The 14,350-nt window shown below is 42.0% G+C and overlaps 1 protein-coding gene across 1 annotated transcript in view; it reads right to left on the bottom strand.

Annotated features, from left to right (window-relative positions):
• LOC137319851 (eukaryotic translation initiation factor 3 subunit E) overlaps positions 1-14,350 on the bottom strand; it is a 157,813-nt gene that overhangs the window by 79,853 nt on the left and 63,610 nt on the right. The window lies entirely within an intron of this gene.

Below are 14,350 nucleotides of genomic sequence, written 5' to 3'. Positions count from 1 at the left end.
TTCTATGCTGTTTAAATTTTAAAATCAACCCCCTGACTAAACAAACAGTCTAAAGTAGGTCCAATTAAATCTTCAAGGAGCAAACCTACCAGAATTGTGGGCGGTAGTGATTGGGACTCGTTGCTGATGAGCAGAGATGGACATAGCTGCAGGTGATACATTCTTGCAGGTGTCCAGCTGCCTATTATAGCTGTTTTAAAACCAGAGGTAAAACACCCATCTTAGGGACATCTCATCATACACATTCGGGCAGAGCAGCTTCTCTTGGAAGTTACATCAGCAACTCTCTCGAGAAATGGCGACCTTTTCTTCAAACCTTGCAGCGTAGCTCCCCAAAAAGAATATTCAGTCAGAATGCAATTTCTAGTTGACCTGAAACTTCTGCTCAAACCTGAGCAGAGCCTTCTGCCCCACATCCAGCCCATCCCCAACATCACATTCTTCCACCTCCAAACAGACTACTACTTCACCCCTACATATTGGCACCTTGCTCACCTCAACAAATGACTTCTCAAACTTACTTCTTGCCAGCCTCCACCCTTCATAAGCTTAAAATGATCCAGAGCTATGAGACCACAGCTCTCTACTGCACGCAAATCACTTCACTGCCCCATTCCTGCATTCTGGTGCCCCTACAAAACAGTTTAATGCTTCTCATTCTCATTTTGAAATGACTGTGCAGACTTCCTTCAGGCTATTTAGGAACCCACTCCAGCCAAATGTCCTTATCAACACCTTCCATTCCTCTGGCTTTGGGTTACTGTTGGTTCCCTGCCCTGTACATTCTACCATCAGATCTTTCAGCCATTCTCGTGTCTTCTACAGCTCCCCAAACCAAATATGCCTTCTTATTTTTCTCCTCTTACCTTCAAAGCTGTCTAAAAACTTTTCAGCTATGCCTTCAGTCTCATTTAACCGGCCACATTCCTTCACTTCCTGCTCGGTACCCACCTCCACTTGTAAAGCATTCCAACATTTTTATGAAGAGTACTATATACTCTATGTAACTTGTAATTTGAACTATAGATTTGATGGGAAAGCTATAAGTGAAGTACCTCCTGGAGTGCAGTTCATTTCTCCTAGGTCAAGACTGTTGCAAATTACCGACAACTGCACGATTTTCGCAGAGCTTTCACATTGGTTCCTGTAAGAAAACCTGATCGCCTCTGAGCCCAAAGTTGTGCTGTTCTTCACCCTTCCCCACCAGCCTGCTCTTCACAGAGACAAAGATTTTTAATTGACCCTTATTTCCAGTAATCTGCTTGCTGGATACAATGTAGTCTTGCATATTATCAAGAGGTGAAGAATAGTCCACAACAAGAGATGTTGGAGTAACTGATCCCAAGTTCTTTGTAAGGTGCAACTATCAACAAGAGAACCTTCAACAGAGCCACCTTCTATCCAACTTTTCTGAAGTAACTAATCACATTTAGCTCAGACATGGAATGACAAGCAATGAAAATGACACTCCAGTGTCACTGGGACTCTGGATAAGCTGGTCAGGCCTGATGTTCATTTATCTTTGTTCCAAGTTCTCCCTTGAGTTTTGAGCTGTTATCAACATTGGGAGTGGCTGAGGAAAAGTGATTTAAGGTCCACCAAACCTGTGGAAAATGAAATTTGAGATGTGCATGAGTAGGAACACCCTTATCTTCCCTAACAGGTTTGTCACCTCATGAGAATTCCAGTTTAGATGTATAATAATCCGCAATGCTCAGCCAATTTGGAACAAGTCAATGGACTAGTAATGTCGAAGAGGACCAGGAGAGAACTGCATGGTGCTTTGATTAAAATGTGTTTTACCCAACCCTGTGGTGTGGTTATGAAAAGCCAAAACCTTCATAGGTAAGTAGGTTGAATCAACATTTTTTTTTGAAGTGTTTCAGAAAAACAGATCTTCAGTTGTTGACTTCCCCTTGCAAGAGCAGCACGGATAGGATCCTCACCAGCCAAGGCTCACTCCCAGGGCTTTGGTGCAGCTGTAATTTACACCTCTGGTTTAGAATCAATTCATACAATGCCAACTATACACCAGCTGTAGTCAGTGCCAGTATACTCACCAAGACTGGTCTTGGTTGAGTAGTGATTCTTGCGAGGGGAGACTGCATTAACTGACACTTCAACTCTTGCCATCCAAAGTCACTTTGAAACACTTAGGTACTTAAATAGCTGAGCTGCAGGAGTTTCTGCAAGTTCTAATGAACTCTGATGTTTCTTTTCTTTCATGACAAGTGTGATCATACATGATTAGTCTTTGAAGTCCATTTGGAGTTGTGCTTCTTCAATGAGCAGGAAAGTGAGATCTCTGCATTTAATATCAGGGAAAACATGGTAGGGTGAACTTTTCAGCATTATCCCTAAATTTCCAGCATATGCAGAACAGTTTGTTCGGCTGTGTTACCAATCACCTAAATGAGATAGTTGATGGAACCTGTTACTTTGGTAGCAAATTGCTGGAAGAATCACCACCAAGAATAAATCCTGAAACTAGTTACAGGTACTAACCAAAAACAAGGATGAGGGGAGAAGGCAATGATGAAGTAACACCAACAGAGGACAAAAAGGAGGAATTCCTGGGACTGCAAGCCAAGGTGATGACTTCCCAAAGTTGGAAAACTGCCCTATAGAAACTTTGATGGCTTAATTTTACATAAACACTTTTTCCAAAAGACAAGGCTATCAGGAAGTATGAATTTAATATGAAATGGTCAATTAGCTGGGCTATTTATATTTTTTGATGTGCTAATAGTGCAAACAGAAGAACAAGAATGCATATACATTTCCAAAACAAGGATTGTATATACACAGTAAGGGTGGGAAACACAAGAATGTAGGGGACCAACTTCTGAACTTTACAATTTAGGAGTGAATTTAATGACGGCCGTTATGCATCAGAAAACAACAGAGTTGTAGTGGTGAAAATCAAATCAACATGAAGCCCAGACACTGAATAATTCAGACACTTTTCTTTGCACATCATTTCCAGGCTATCAAATAAGCAGAAAAATTCAAAATAGTTACAGATGAACTTGACTTTGATGCAAACATTTGTCAAACTTGGCTAAAACCCTACATTTCTTGTTCCAGCTCACACTTAGCATCAAAAGTGTTGTTTTCCACTCTACCAGCCCAATAAAACTGCCATTTCCTTAGCTACCCAACAGACTCAAGTTTCAGAAAGTTGTTCTTCACCAGGTTTTTCTTTACATCCCCAACAACTGGCATTTATATCGTGCCCTTAATTTAGAAAAACATCCCAAGGCACTGCGCGCAGAGGTGTAATCAGACAAAAAACAGACAATAAGCAAAGGGGGAAATATTAGGAGGGTTGACCATAATCTTGGTCCAAGGTTTTAAGGAGGGTGTTACAACATGTGTTTCACAAGTACTTCCACTTCTTGTCCATTTCAATGTCCAATAATTTTTTCAAAGTGCATTTTTGTGGAGCCAACATGATTGACAAAGGGAGTAATGTGTTTTGAGTACTGAAAAAGTCAGGGATATTAGATATGGTACAGGATAGCAGAACAAGGAAATACAAGTATTCGCTAAAACCAGGTAGATTCAAGCATGACAAAAGCAAGCATTAATTCACCAAGGGTGGTGATAGTTTTCTGAGGGAAGTGACAAAGCAAGTAAGTAACTTGGATATCCTCAAAGTCAAAGTGAACAAGTAGCTTGGGAGAAACATATCATCGGTTACAACTATTGGGATATTAGGAGGATCGACAAGCTGGGAGACGATTGATGCAACTAACTAAATTCAGCAATGTGATTGGTGTGAAGTGCAGCCCTTCAAGTAGTTACTTTTCAGTAGCAGTGAGTATCTAAGAAGCTTTGCTGATCTATATTTCTGTGCACCACTATGGCTAAATTGTTTCTTTGAGCTATTGAAAAAAAGGGTGTCATTTTTTGATATAGCATATTTAAAATGTTGTCATGTGCTTTACATACACTGCATATTTAATGCATCATATGCTATAAGCAAGACTTTTAATTGTCTCGATAGTATGAAGTGCCACATACAAAAACTCCAGATACATGTACAGAATCTATTGCACAATATCGTGCAAATATGTATAATATAGTACTTTTAAATATGTAAACTAGAACAAATGCATATGCATAAAGTACTGAAACACTGAGGAGGGTTTAATATTGAGGGGAATGGCTTTGTTAAGAAATTGAGTATAGATTCATTGCATTAGTACTACAAGTGCAGATTCCTGTTAACTTGCAATGCATAAGTACAAAAGTTTTTACAAAGAATGTACAGCCGAAACAGGCCATTCGGCCCAACAGGTCATGCCAGTGTTTATGTTCCACATGAGCCTCCTCTCACCCTTCTTCATCCAACCCTATCAACATATCCTTCTATTCCCTTCTCCCTCATGTGTTTATCTAGCTGCCCCTTAAATGCATCTATGCCAGTTGCCTCAACTACTCCTTGTGGTAGCAAGTTTCACATTCTTACCACTCTTTGGGTGAAGAAGTTTCTCCTGAATCCTCTATTGGATTTGTTAGTGACTATCTTATATTTATGGCTGCCAGTTCTGGTCTCCACCACAAGTGGAAACATCTCGACATCTACCCGACCGAACCCTTTCATAATCTTGAAGGCCTCCATCAGGTCACCCCTCAATCTGCTCTTTTTTTTATATAGAAAAGAGCCCCAGCCTATTGAATCTTTCCTGAAAGGGATAACCTCTCATTTCTGCACCATCTCCAGTGCCTCTATATCCTTTTTATAGTGTGGAGACCAGAACGGTCTCCAAATGTGGTCTAACCAAGGTTCTGTACAAGTTTAGCACAACTTCTCTGCTTTTCAATTCTATCCCTCGAGAAGTGAACCTTAGTGCTTGGATTGATATTTTTTTCAATAAAATAGTTTTATTAACCTGCGTCGCTACTTTTAGTGATTTGCACACCTAAATCCCTCTGCTCCTCTACCCCATTTAGACTCTTATATTCCAAGCAGTATGTGGCCTCATTATTTCTGCCAAAATGTATCACCTCGCACTTATCTATATTGAAATTCATTTGCCAATTACATGCCCATTCCACAAATTTTGAAATTGTACTTCCAATTCCTGAGACCAGTTCATTTAGGGGTTCATCTTATCCATGCACTGCAAAACATTCTTTCAAAGCCCATTGTCTCAGGCAATGATTATTTATTTGCAGCATTATCCCTAAATTTCCAGCACAAGCAAAACAGTTTGGGTAAGTGAAGCTGTGTTATCAACCACCTAAGCCTAAGGCTAAATGGCTTGCATGCATTCGTATGGCCTCATGTGGTAGATGATATCAGTTGGTCCATGTCTTAAAAATGGTCATCAGAAACATGAGGTTGTTCTTAATTTCCTCCTCCGTAAATTAAGCGTCTCTAGCAGCACCCAGTACACTAAGTATTCCATGCACAACTGAGTAGATGGCAAAAGGGAAAGATTGAACACAATGGATAGGAAGTGTTCAAAAATGAAAACACTGACTTCCTTAAAATAGCTTCCCACATACAACAACTTGCATTTATAAAGCACCTTTAACTTAGTAAGAAGTCCCAAGGCGCTTCACAGGAGCATTATCAAACAAAATTTGACACCAAACCACATATGGGGATATTAGGACAGGTGACCAAAAGCTTGGTTTTAAGGAGTGTCTTGAAGGAGGAGAGAGGGGTAGAGAGATTTAGGGAAGGAATTCCAGATCTTACGGCCCAGACAGCTGAAGGCACAGCCGCCAATGGTGAAGCGATGAAAATGGGGGATGTGCAAGAGGCCAGAATTGAAGGAGCGCAGAAATCTTGGAGGGTCGTAAGGCTGGAGGAGGTTACAGAGATAGGGAGGGGCAACGCCATGGAGGGATCTGAACACGAGGATAAGAATGTTAAAATCAAGGTGTTGCAGGACGGGGAGCTAACGTAGGTCAGTGAGCACAGGGGTGATGGGTAAACGGGACTTGGGGCAAGTTAGGATAGGGGCAGCAGAGTTTTGGATAAGCTCAAGTTAATGGAGGGTGAAAGATGGGAGGCCAACCAGGAAAGCATATACGTAACAAAGGCATGGATGAGGGTTTCAGCAGATGAACTGAGACGGGGTGGAGATGGGCGATGTTAACGAGGTGGAAGTAGGCGGTCTTGGTGATGGAGCAGACATGGGGTCGGAAGCTTATCTCAGGGTCAAATAGGACGCCAAGGTTGTGAGTGGTCTGGTTCAGCCTCAGACAGTGGCCAAGGAGGGGGATGGAATCAGTGGCGAGGGAAGGGAGTTTGAGGCAGGGTCTGAAGACAATGGCTTCAGTCTTCCTAATATTTAGTTGAATACAATTTCTGCTCTGTAGAGAGGGGTGCGGTCATATACGTGAAACCTGACATTGTGTTTTCGGATGTTGTCACCGAGAAAGAATACAATTCTTCACTTGGAACAGACACATCTATCACGCTTGTCAAACATTAAGAAAAATATTTGCTTTCATACAAATGTACCATTACAACCTCACTATCATTGTGCACTGTCAACTAAAGCACAGGACTCAAAATGAACACTGTACAGAACTGCATTCTGGTCGACTTATTTTCCCCATTTTTTCCCCTTTCCTTCATGCTTGCCAAAGGCTCCGACTCGTGCTGGATTATGGCTCCACAAGTTGCAGCATCATCCAGGGACCCATTCTTCATGTACGAGGATAGTCAGCAGCTGACTGAAAAGTAGCCGAAAATGCAAACTAAAAAAGTTGATAGCTCAAACAATTACATGCCAGCCAAAACTGGCAACAGAAGTGTCAGGCAGCCCAAGGTAACACAAAGGATAAGATTTCCATCAATACTCATTGCAGAGAATGAGATCATAGTTCACATTTTACAACACAAGTCAGATGATTGTTACGAGCACTGTACTTTCTTTTAAATGCAATGTAAAGAACTATTGGAAAACACCATATACAAGTATACACTAGCATGGATATGTTTTATCTGAGGAAACTAGCCAGATCAACAAACACCCATTTTTTTTTTAAAAACTTCCACTAAGACTTGGAAATTTAGTTTTTGTAAAATACAATGTGTCACCTTTTACCCTTGCTGCAGGATAGAAACAAAGCACTTAAAACAATGAAGCTGAATAATGACATATTACTGCACACTTAAATTTTGGCAAAAATACAAAAATGGTAGTTGTATGCAAGTAAAACTGGTGAGAGGGTTGTGTGTGTTTTTTTTAAAACCAAGCCAAAATCTACACTCTAAGCCGAAATGTGTGAGCTATAGCAGAGTCAATTTTTTTTTTGGCCAGATGTCGAGCATACGCCTAAGATTCTCTAAACCAAGCTACCGAGAAACCCACACCACTTCAGTTTGCCCGATACGGAGTGCACGTTCTCCCCCTATAGGGACGCATCCCACTTACTCAAGTCCAGGGAGCTTGGGCACAGGTTGGCAAACCCAAGGCTTTTGGAACCCAACCGTACGGTGGTGGTGGGGGTACGGCAGAACCCAAGCGTGCGGTGGTGTTGGGGGGGGGGGGGAGGGGTACTGCTGGAATTTTAACAATCAAAACATCTCATTGTTTGTCCAGCTAGGACAACCTGACCAGTTAGGGCATGGGTTTGAAGCAGAGTGGGAAGAATCCCTACTCCCAGTGAGCAGCCAAGGTAGCTGGTCGGTTACCGGCGCCCTAGAGAACTGCGGAACTGCCTGGCATAGGCAACAGTTTACCACATCTGCTCCAAGGCCTACTTGGTTTCGTCTTCGATCGTCAGGCACATTGCCCTGGGAATACATCAGGGAAGGCTGGAAATGCACAGGTTAGTCAGCACCTGTAATGAGAAAAGACAGATTTTGACATTTTGGGAGTGTACCCTTCATCAGATGAGTTATTAAGTATTCATTGTCTGGTGAAGGGTACACCATAACCTGTCTCTTCTCTTTACAGATGCTGACTGACATACTGTGTATTTCCAAATTTTCTTTTGTTTTCATTTCAGATTTCCAGCATTTGCAGTTTTTCTTTCATCTTGGAGCCAACTCAATCCCAAGGTGCAGCAGTCAAATACGTGTCCATGTTAATAGAAAATATTATCTCACATACGATACATCGCAATCAACCGTGATGAGAAGTTACAAAAGTGAATCCAAGATCAACTGAAGAAAATGCTGAGCTTGGCAAATTTAACTTAACCACACTGTTTCCTGCAAAAAACAAGTTCTCAATGTTTGTGGAAACAGTGACGTTCAGAAACCAACTTGAGTCCGACGCTTGCAGATAATTCTTCAACTTCAAAGGGAATAGATCAACGAGAAACAACATCTCTACGACAAACTTAATTAAATATACTCAACAAAACCGATGCAAGAACCAAACTGCTTAAGTTTCGGGGATGAATAGCAGGCCAGTGGAAGTACAATTTTTAACGGAGGGCTGATCAAGTCGAGGCTGGTATGGAATGCAACGCTGCCCAAAGATGCAACAAGTTCACCAACTGGAGTTGGGTTCCAAGACCAACTCAAGAACTGGGAATCAATGCATTTAAAAGATGCGTTTATATCACCTGGTGGCTGATGGAACTTCTAGGAAACTCAAACATTAATGATGGATTTCACACATCCAACTGACCAAAAAAACTAAATCGATTTGGCAACAGGTTACATATATCTGATCTATATTCTACTCCACCCTTGTTATAAGACTATGTTCTACAACTGCGCGACCTTGGATCCCAAACTTCCACATTAAGCAGGAAGATAAAGTTCTATTCCCCAGTTTACTACAAATACCAGTTAGACCTCAACTTCAACCAGTGGAAGCCGTACTTCCCCTGGGGAGATCTTCATTGTGACAATGACTCAATTGCTCATGTCTCTTCGCTGCCCCCCTTCTCCTGAAGGCACCAACTCTTTTTTGGGTCTGGTTCCATGGGCACCAGCAGACCTCTGGTACCTCAGCCTAGTGGGCAAACCTTAGGTGTGTCCTCAGGCAAGGGTCAGCAGTTTACTTGACCATGGAAGATATCACAGCTGTGTCTTATTACATCCCCCACCCGATGGCCACACGCCTATATTTTCCAGCAAGGGTCATTGGGCAACAATCAGGTGCTGGATCCTTGGCTCACTTTTTCCCTTCCTACCTCGGGATTGTGGCTTGCCCAACATCAACTAACTGAGCAGACCAGGGATCAAACTGAAGATCCTGCTTGTATAGTTTCGTACTGAATCATGCAGTGCATTTACCCACAGTGACACCAGGGGAGCTTGCCCTCTTGTTCACATGATAACAGAAGGTACAAATGTAACAGATTTAACTGTGCAGAGATCGTTGCTGGGTTTACAAATACAACAGGAATGGAAAAACAGTATTCCAGTCAGCCGATCACAATTTTTGGACTGACTATGAACTCTGACATATAGGTAACCTAAGTGGCTGCAGATGGTAATACACAGCACCATGGCCGAGATTCAACTCTTGGTCTGCTTATATAGCTCTCAGCTAGGGCAGCAATAGTTGCAATTTTTGAATATATTCACTATACAGATTGCATTATAGCACATGAAATTGCTGGTGCTTGAAGGGCAGGCTTGAAGGTTTGCGATTAGTTAATTGGCAAGCATCAATCTAGATGAGAGCAGGGCAAAAAAAAGGTTGCCGACATGGTCAACATAACACTGCATACGTTCTGGTATTAACCTGTGTTACGTGCAAATCCAGTGTTATCTCGGTCCAATATTTTAAGAAGGGATTCAAGCCAAGCTTTAAGATACAAAAGCTGGAAAAATATTTTGAGGATGATCTAACAAACAGCTGATGAATACTGCATCAGAAGAAGTTGAAGGACAGAAGTGTGATGTTACAGGGGATCAGCACAATAACACAGTGATGTAATGAGGACACATTATTTCTTGTAATATTACCCAAATAATTTAATACTCCAGTTGTTGCAGAACAGATTGACTAATGCAGACAGTATTGTTTACTAACCCTTTCACCATTTCTGATACACTATCCGCACATAAAATAAAGCTTGATAGGCATGTAGTGAAGCAATGTCACCAAGACTCAAAGGCACAGATTTTAAAATTAAGAAATGAATTGAAAATGTTCACGTTCTGGAAGTTATTAACACGGTCTGCAAACAGGTCCTTGAAGATGCTCCACTTTCACAGTTGTATGACAAAAAAACTAGGATGTCTTCAATTCAAAAGTAATGAAGCTGCACCCTAAATTTCCTCTTCATTAAGATGAAATTGCTCAAGATATTATTCAACAGATCAACAGTAGCAATCATGGATTTTGTTTTTCAAGTGGATCTCCCATTACAGAATGTTCTGCTACACATTTACACAGGTTCCTGAAACAAGTCGAGTACAATACACTTCGTATTGTCTATTCCAACGCACTCCTGGCTGGCCTTCCATCTTCCACCCACCACCCCCGGAAATTTCAGCTCATCCAAAGCTCTACTTCCCCTTTATCCTGACTCGCACCAGGTCTCGTTCACCCATCACCCCTGTGCGCGCGGACTTTGCACTCCTCCAATTCTGGCCACTTGCACATCTTCAAATTTCTTTTCCCCTCCATTGACAGCCGTACCTTCAGCGGTCCAGATCCTAACCCCTCCACCTCTCACCTCCTTTGAGACACACCTTAAAACGTACCTCTTTGACCTGTCCTAATATCTTATCTTATATGGCTCGGTGTCGAATTTTGTCTGATTACACTCCTGTGAAGCGACTTGGGACCTTTTACTTCGTTAAAAGGAGTTATATAAATGCAATTGTTGTTGTTTCAGACAAAATGGGAAGATAGCTCTGTTAGCAGCTGCAGTTGTGAAATAGCTGGAATTAAAATAGAAGTCTTTCCTCAAGTAATTTTAAAACGGAGAAAAGAAAGATGTCAGAGAAAAAGCCAGGTTGGGCGTACACGGCTGGCGGGCTGTCCCGCACCCCTTTCTTCCGCCATGTTCCCGCGCCACCAAGGCTTCTCTGCCAGATTTGCCATGCTTTCCTCCCACTCTGCTATTCTGCTGTAACCATTTACACCTCCTCCGGACCCATCTTTTGTTTCTATGCCTATCTCATAATCATCTCATTTTGCCATCACCTCAGTCATTTAAATCAGTCCTGCCCTCCATCCCATCACAGACCTCACCAAGTTGTTCCTTTCCTGCCCCTCTTTCTTTCTCTGCTGTGGTTTCGGTCATGAGTTCTGTTTGCTGAAGTTTTTAAAGAGACTCTAAATAGATTTTTGTCTGAGTAAATAGACTGCTGCAAAATAGACGGTCTGCTTTACATCCTGCCACGCCTTCAGCTCATTGACACAGTGGTGTCACTCCGATTGAAAATTTCACATCATCTGCGTTCAATATGGCATTAAGGTCTACAGAAGACTTATCTAAAAGCTTGGTTGCTTATCAAACGGCAAAAGAAATAAGTGCTGCAAAGGGTACTTTAACCTCAATGGGCTGATTTTATTTTTGCTTTCTACTTTCTGTATCTTGTTGTACCTTAGTATTATTTATTATTTAAACTGTAAATAAATCTGACCATTAGTTTTAGCCAGTAGGCAATGGTCTCTGTGTGTTACTTTCTGCCTTACATACGAAAGGGATGGGAACATCGTGGGCACTCCACATGATATCCAGCAGTCACACAATCAGAAGATAATTGTTAACCCTGGCACGCTATCGCAGATACAGCACATATAGGGAGGTGTGTTTCAGATTATAGGCTGTCTGATTATTGAGAGAATGTCATAGCATTCAGCAACTCCCAATCTCCTTTTGCCATAAACACAAAACAAAATAGCGTTGGGAGAACAGTAATACCTGGGATAACCCCCACCACCAATTAGCAAACACTGACTCAAGACGACAATGCAGAGATTGCTAAAGCAGAAATGTAATTGGGGGATAAGCATCAGAAGCACAATCAGGTTGTTGGGTTGAGGTGGTTGGGGGGAATGCATCAGGTTGAATTTTCTCCCTGTAACTAGTAGCTGGGTGACAAACACTGAAGTAAGGTAATCCCCATAGGATTGGGAGCACAGGTAGAGGTTTTCTGGGTTTCTCACTGATGCACTATTCAACCCGACACCCCTAGGAGCTGCAAGTAAGCCCCACAAATGCTGTTGTGCCAGAAAACAGGTACGAGGTAAATGGAATTTCACATATCAAACTTCAGGTCAACTTGTCTTGAGATTTTACATCTTCCTTTCACAAAGGACCCCCATTTCTCATTTCGAGATGCATTTTGGATCTTTAGCCTTTGAACAGAAATCAAAAACATTCAAGTATTTCCATTGGGAGTGGGGGCAAATGACATTCTTAAGTTTTTCATTTTAACATACCAGCCACCTATTTTGAGAATGGTAACGTGGCTTAAAATACAATTCTCAGCAGGAAAAGTTCTTGCGTTCTGAAACCTGCACTTTGTTCTTTGCTCCAAATTCTTCAGGCAGACACGCAGAAGGAATGCAACTGTAAATTTTTCATCTGTAAAGTCTTCAGGTTACATCTGTTGCATTTTAATCTTATTACATAGTGTGTCCACATGTATAATTTCCCCCACAGGCTGCTGCAGAAATCAAACAGCACCGACTTCTTGACTAACCAATTGCATTGTCTGCTTAACACCCAAAGTGTGTCTATTTAGTTGATACTTAAGATTGTACTACCCATATACCATACAAGACTCCCAAAATATCCACAAGATTCCCCAAAATTCCTCTCATCCAAAACATTTAGTTTTTGCACATTAGTCCTAACCCTTTTTGGAGTGAAAGTGGGCAATTTCCCCACTCACCCAGAACTTTCCGTTCCTGATTTCAGCCTCTGATATCCTCCCTCCTTTTACCCCACTGTTAGTGGCTGTACTTTCAGCAATCTAGACCTCACGTTCCAGTTGTTCCCCCCTGCCCCCCCCACCCCCCAAAACACCCCCACCTCTCTCTCTCTGCTGCTTTAAGACCCACCTCTTAGACCAAGCTTTTGGTCACTCATCCTAATTGTTAATTCTTTGGCTCAGTATGCCTCTAAAGGCCCAAAATTTGAACACACGGCAAATGTACAATTAGTAGTCACAGCAGCACCAGGTTGAGGCTTCTCTACAAGGAAGGAGAGCTAGCGCCAGACTAATCCTGTACAAAGAGACATAGAAAATAGGAATAGGCCATTCCTATTTTCCATGGATCTTTAGCCTTTGAACAAAAATCAAAAACATTCAAGTATTTCCATTGGGAGTGGGGGCAAATGACATTCTTAAGTTTTTCATTTTAACATACCAGCCACCTATTTTGGTTCGCCATTCAATATGATCATGGCTGATCCTCTATCTCAATTCCATATTCCCACTCTCCCCATACACCTGATGCCTTCTGTGTCTAAAAAGCTATCTCTTTCTTAAATATATTCAGTGACTTGGCCTTCACAGCCTTCTGTGGTAGAGAATTCCACAGGTTCACCGCCCTCAGTGAAGAAATTTCTCATCTCGGTCCTATATGTCCTACCCCATATCCCGAGACCCCTCATTCTGGACCCCTCCAGCCAGGGGAAACATCCTCCCTGCATCCAGTCTGTCTAGTCCTGTCAGAAATTTATACGTTTCAATGAGATCCTCTCTCATTCTTCTAAACTCGAGTGAATACAGGCTGAGTTGACCCAATCTCTCCTCATAAGACAGTCCTGCCATCCCAGGAATCAGTCTGGTGAGCCTTCGCTGTACTTCCTCTATGACAAGTATATCCTTTCCTAGGTAAGGAGACCAAAACTGCACCAAGGCCCTGTATAACTGCAGTAAGACATCCTTGCTCCTGTACTCAAATCCTCTTGCAATGAAGGCCAACATACCATTTGCCTTCCTAGCTGCTTGCTGGACCTCCATGTTTGCTTTCAGTGACTGGTGTACGAGGACAACCAGGTTCCTTTGTACATCAACATTTCCCAATCTATCGCCATTTAAATACTATGCCTTTATGGTTTTCCTTCTGAAGTAGATAACTTCACATTTATCCACGTTATACTGCATCTGCCGTGTATTTGCCCACTCACTCAACTTGTCCTCCTCACAACTCAATCCCACCTAGTTTTGTGTAGTCAGCAAACTTAGAAATATTACATTTGGTTCCCTCATTGATATACAGTGTGACTAGCTGGGGCCCAAGCACTGATCCCTGCGATACCCCACTAGTCACCGCCTGCCACCCGAAAAAGTCCCATTTATTCCTATTCTCTGTTTCCTGTCTATTAACCAATTTTCAATCCATGCCAATATATTGCCCCAATCCCATGTGCATTAATTTTGCACACTAACCTCTTATGTGGGACTTTATCAAAGGCCTTCTGAAAATCCAAATAAACCACACCC

Source organism: Heptranchias perlo, chromosome 3, assembly GCF_035084215.1.
Source record: "Heptranchias perlo isolate sHepPer1 chromosome 3, sHepPer1.hap1, whole genome shotgun sequence".
Classification (NCBI taxonomy): Eukaryota; Metazoa; Chordata; class Chondrichthyes; order Hexanchiformes; family Hexanchidae; genus Heptranchias; species Heptranchias perlo.
The sequence above is the reverse complement of the archived record's forward strand: the minus strand, read 5'-3'. Positions and strand labels throughout refer to the sequence as shown.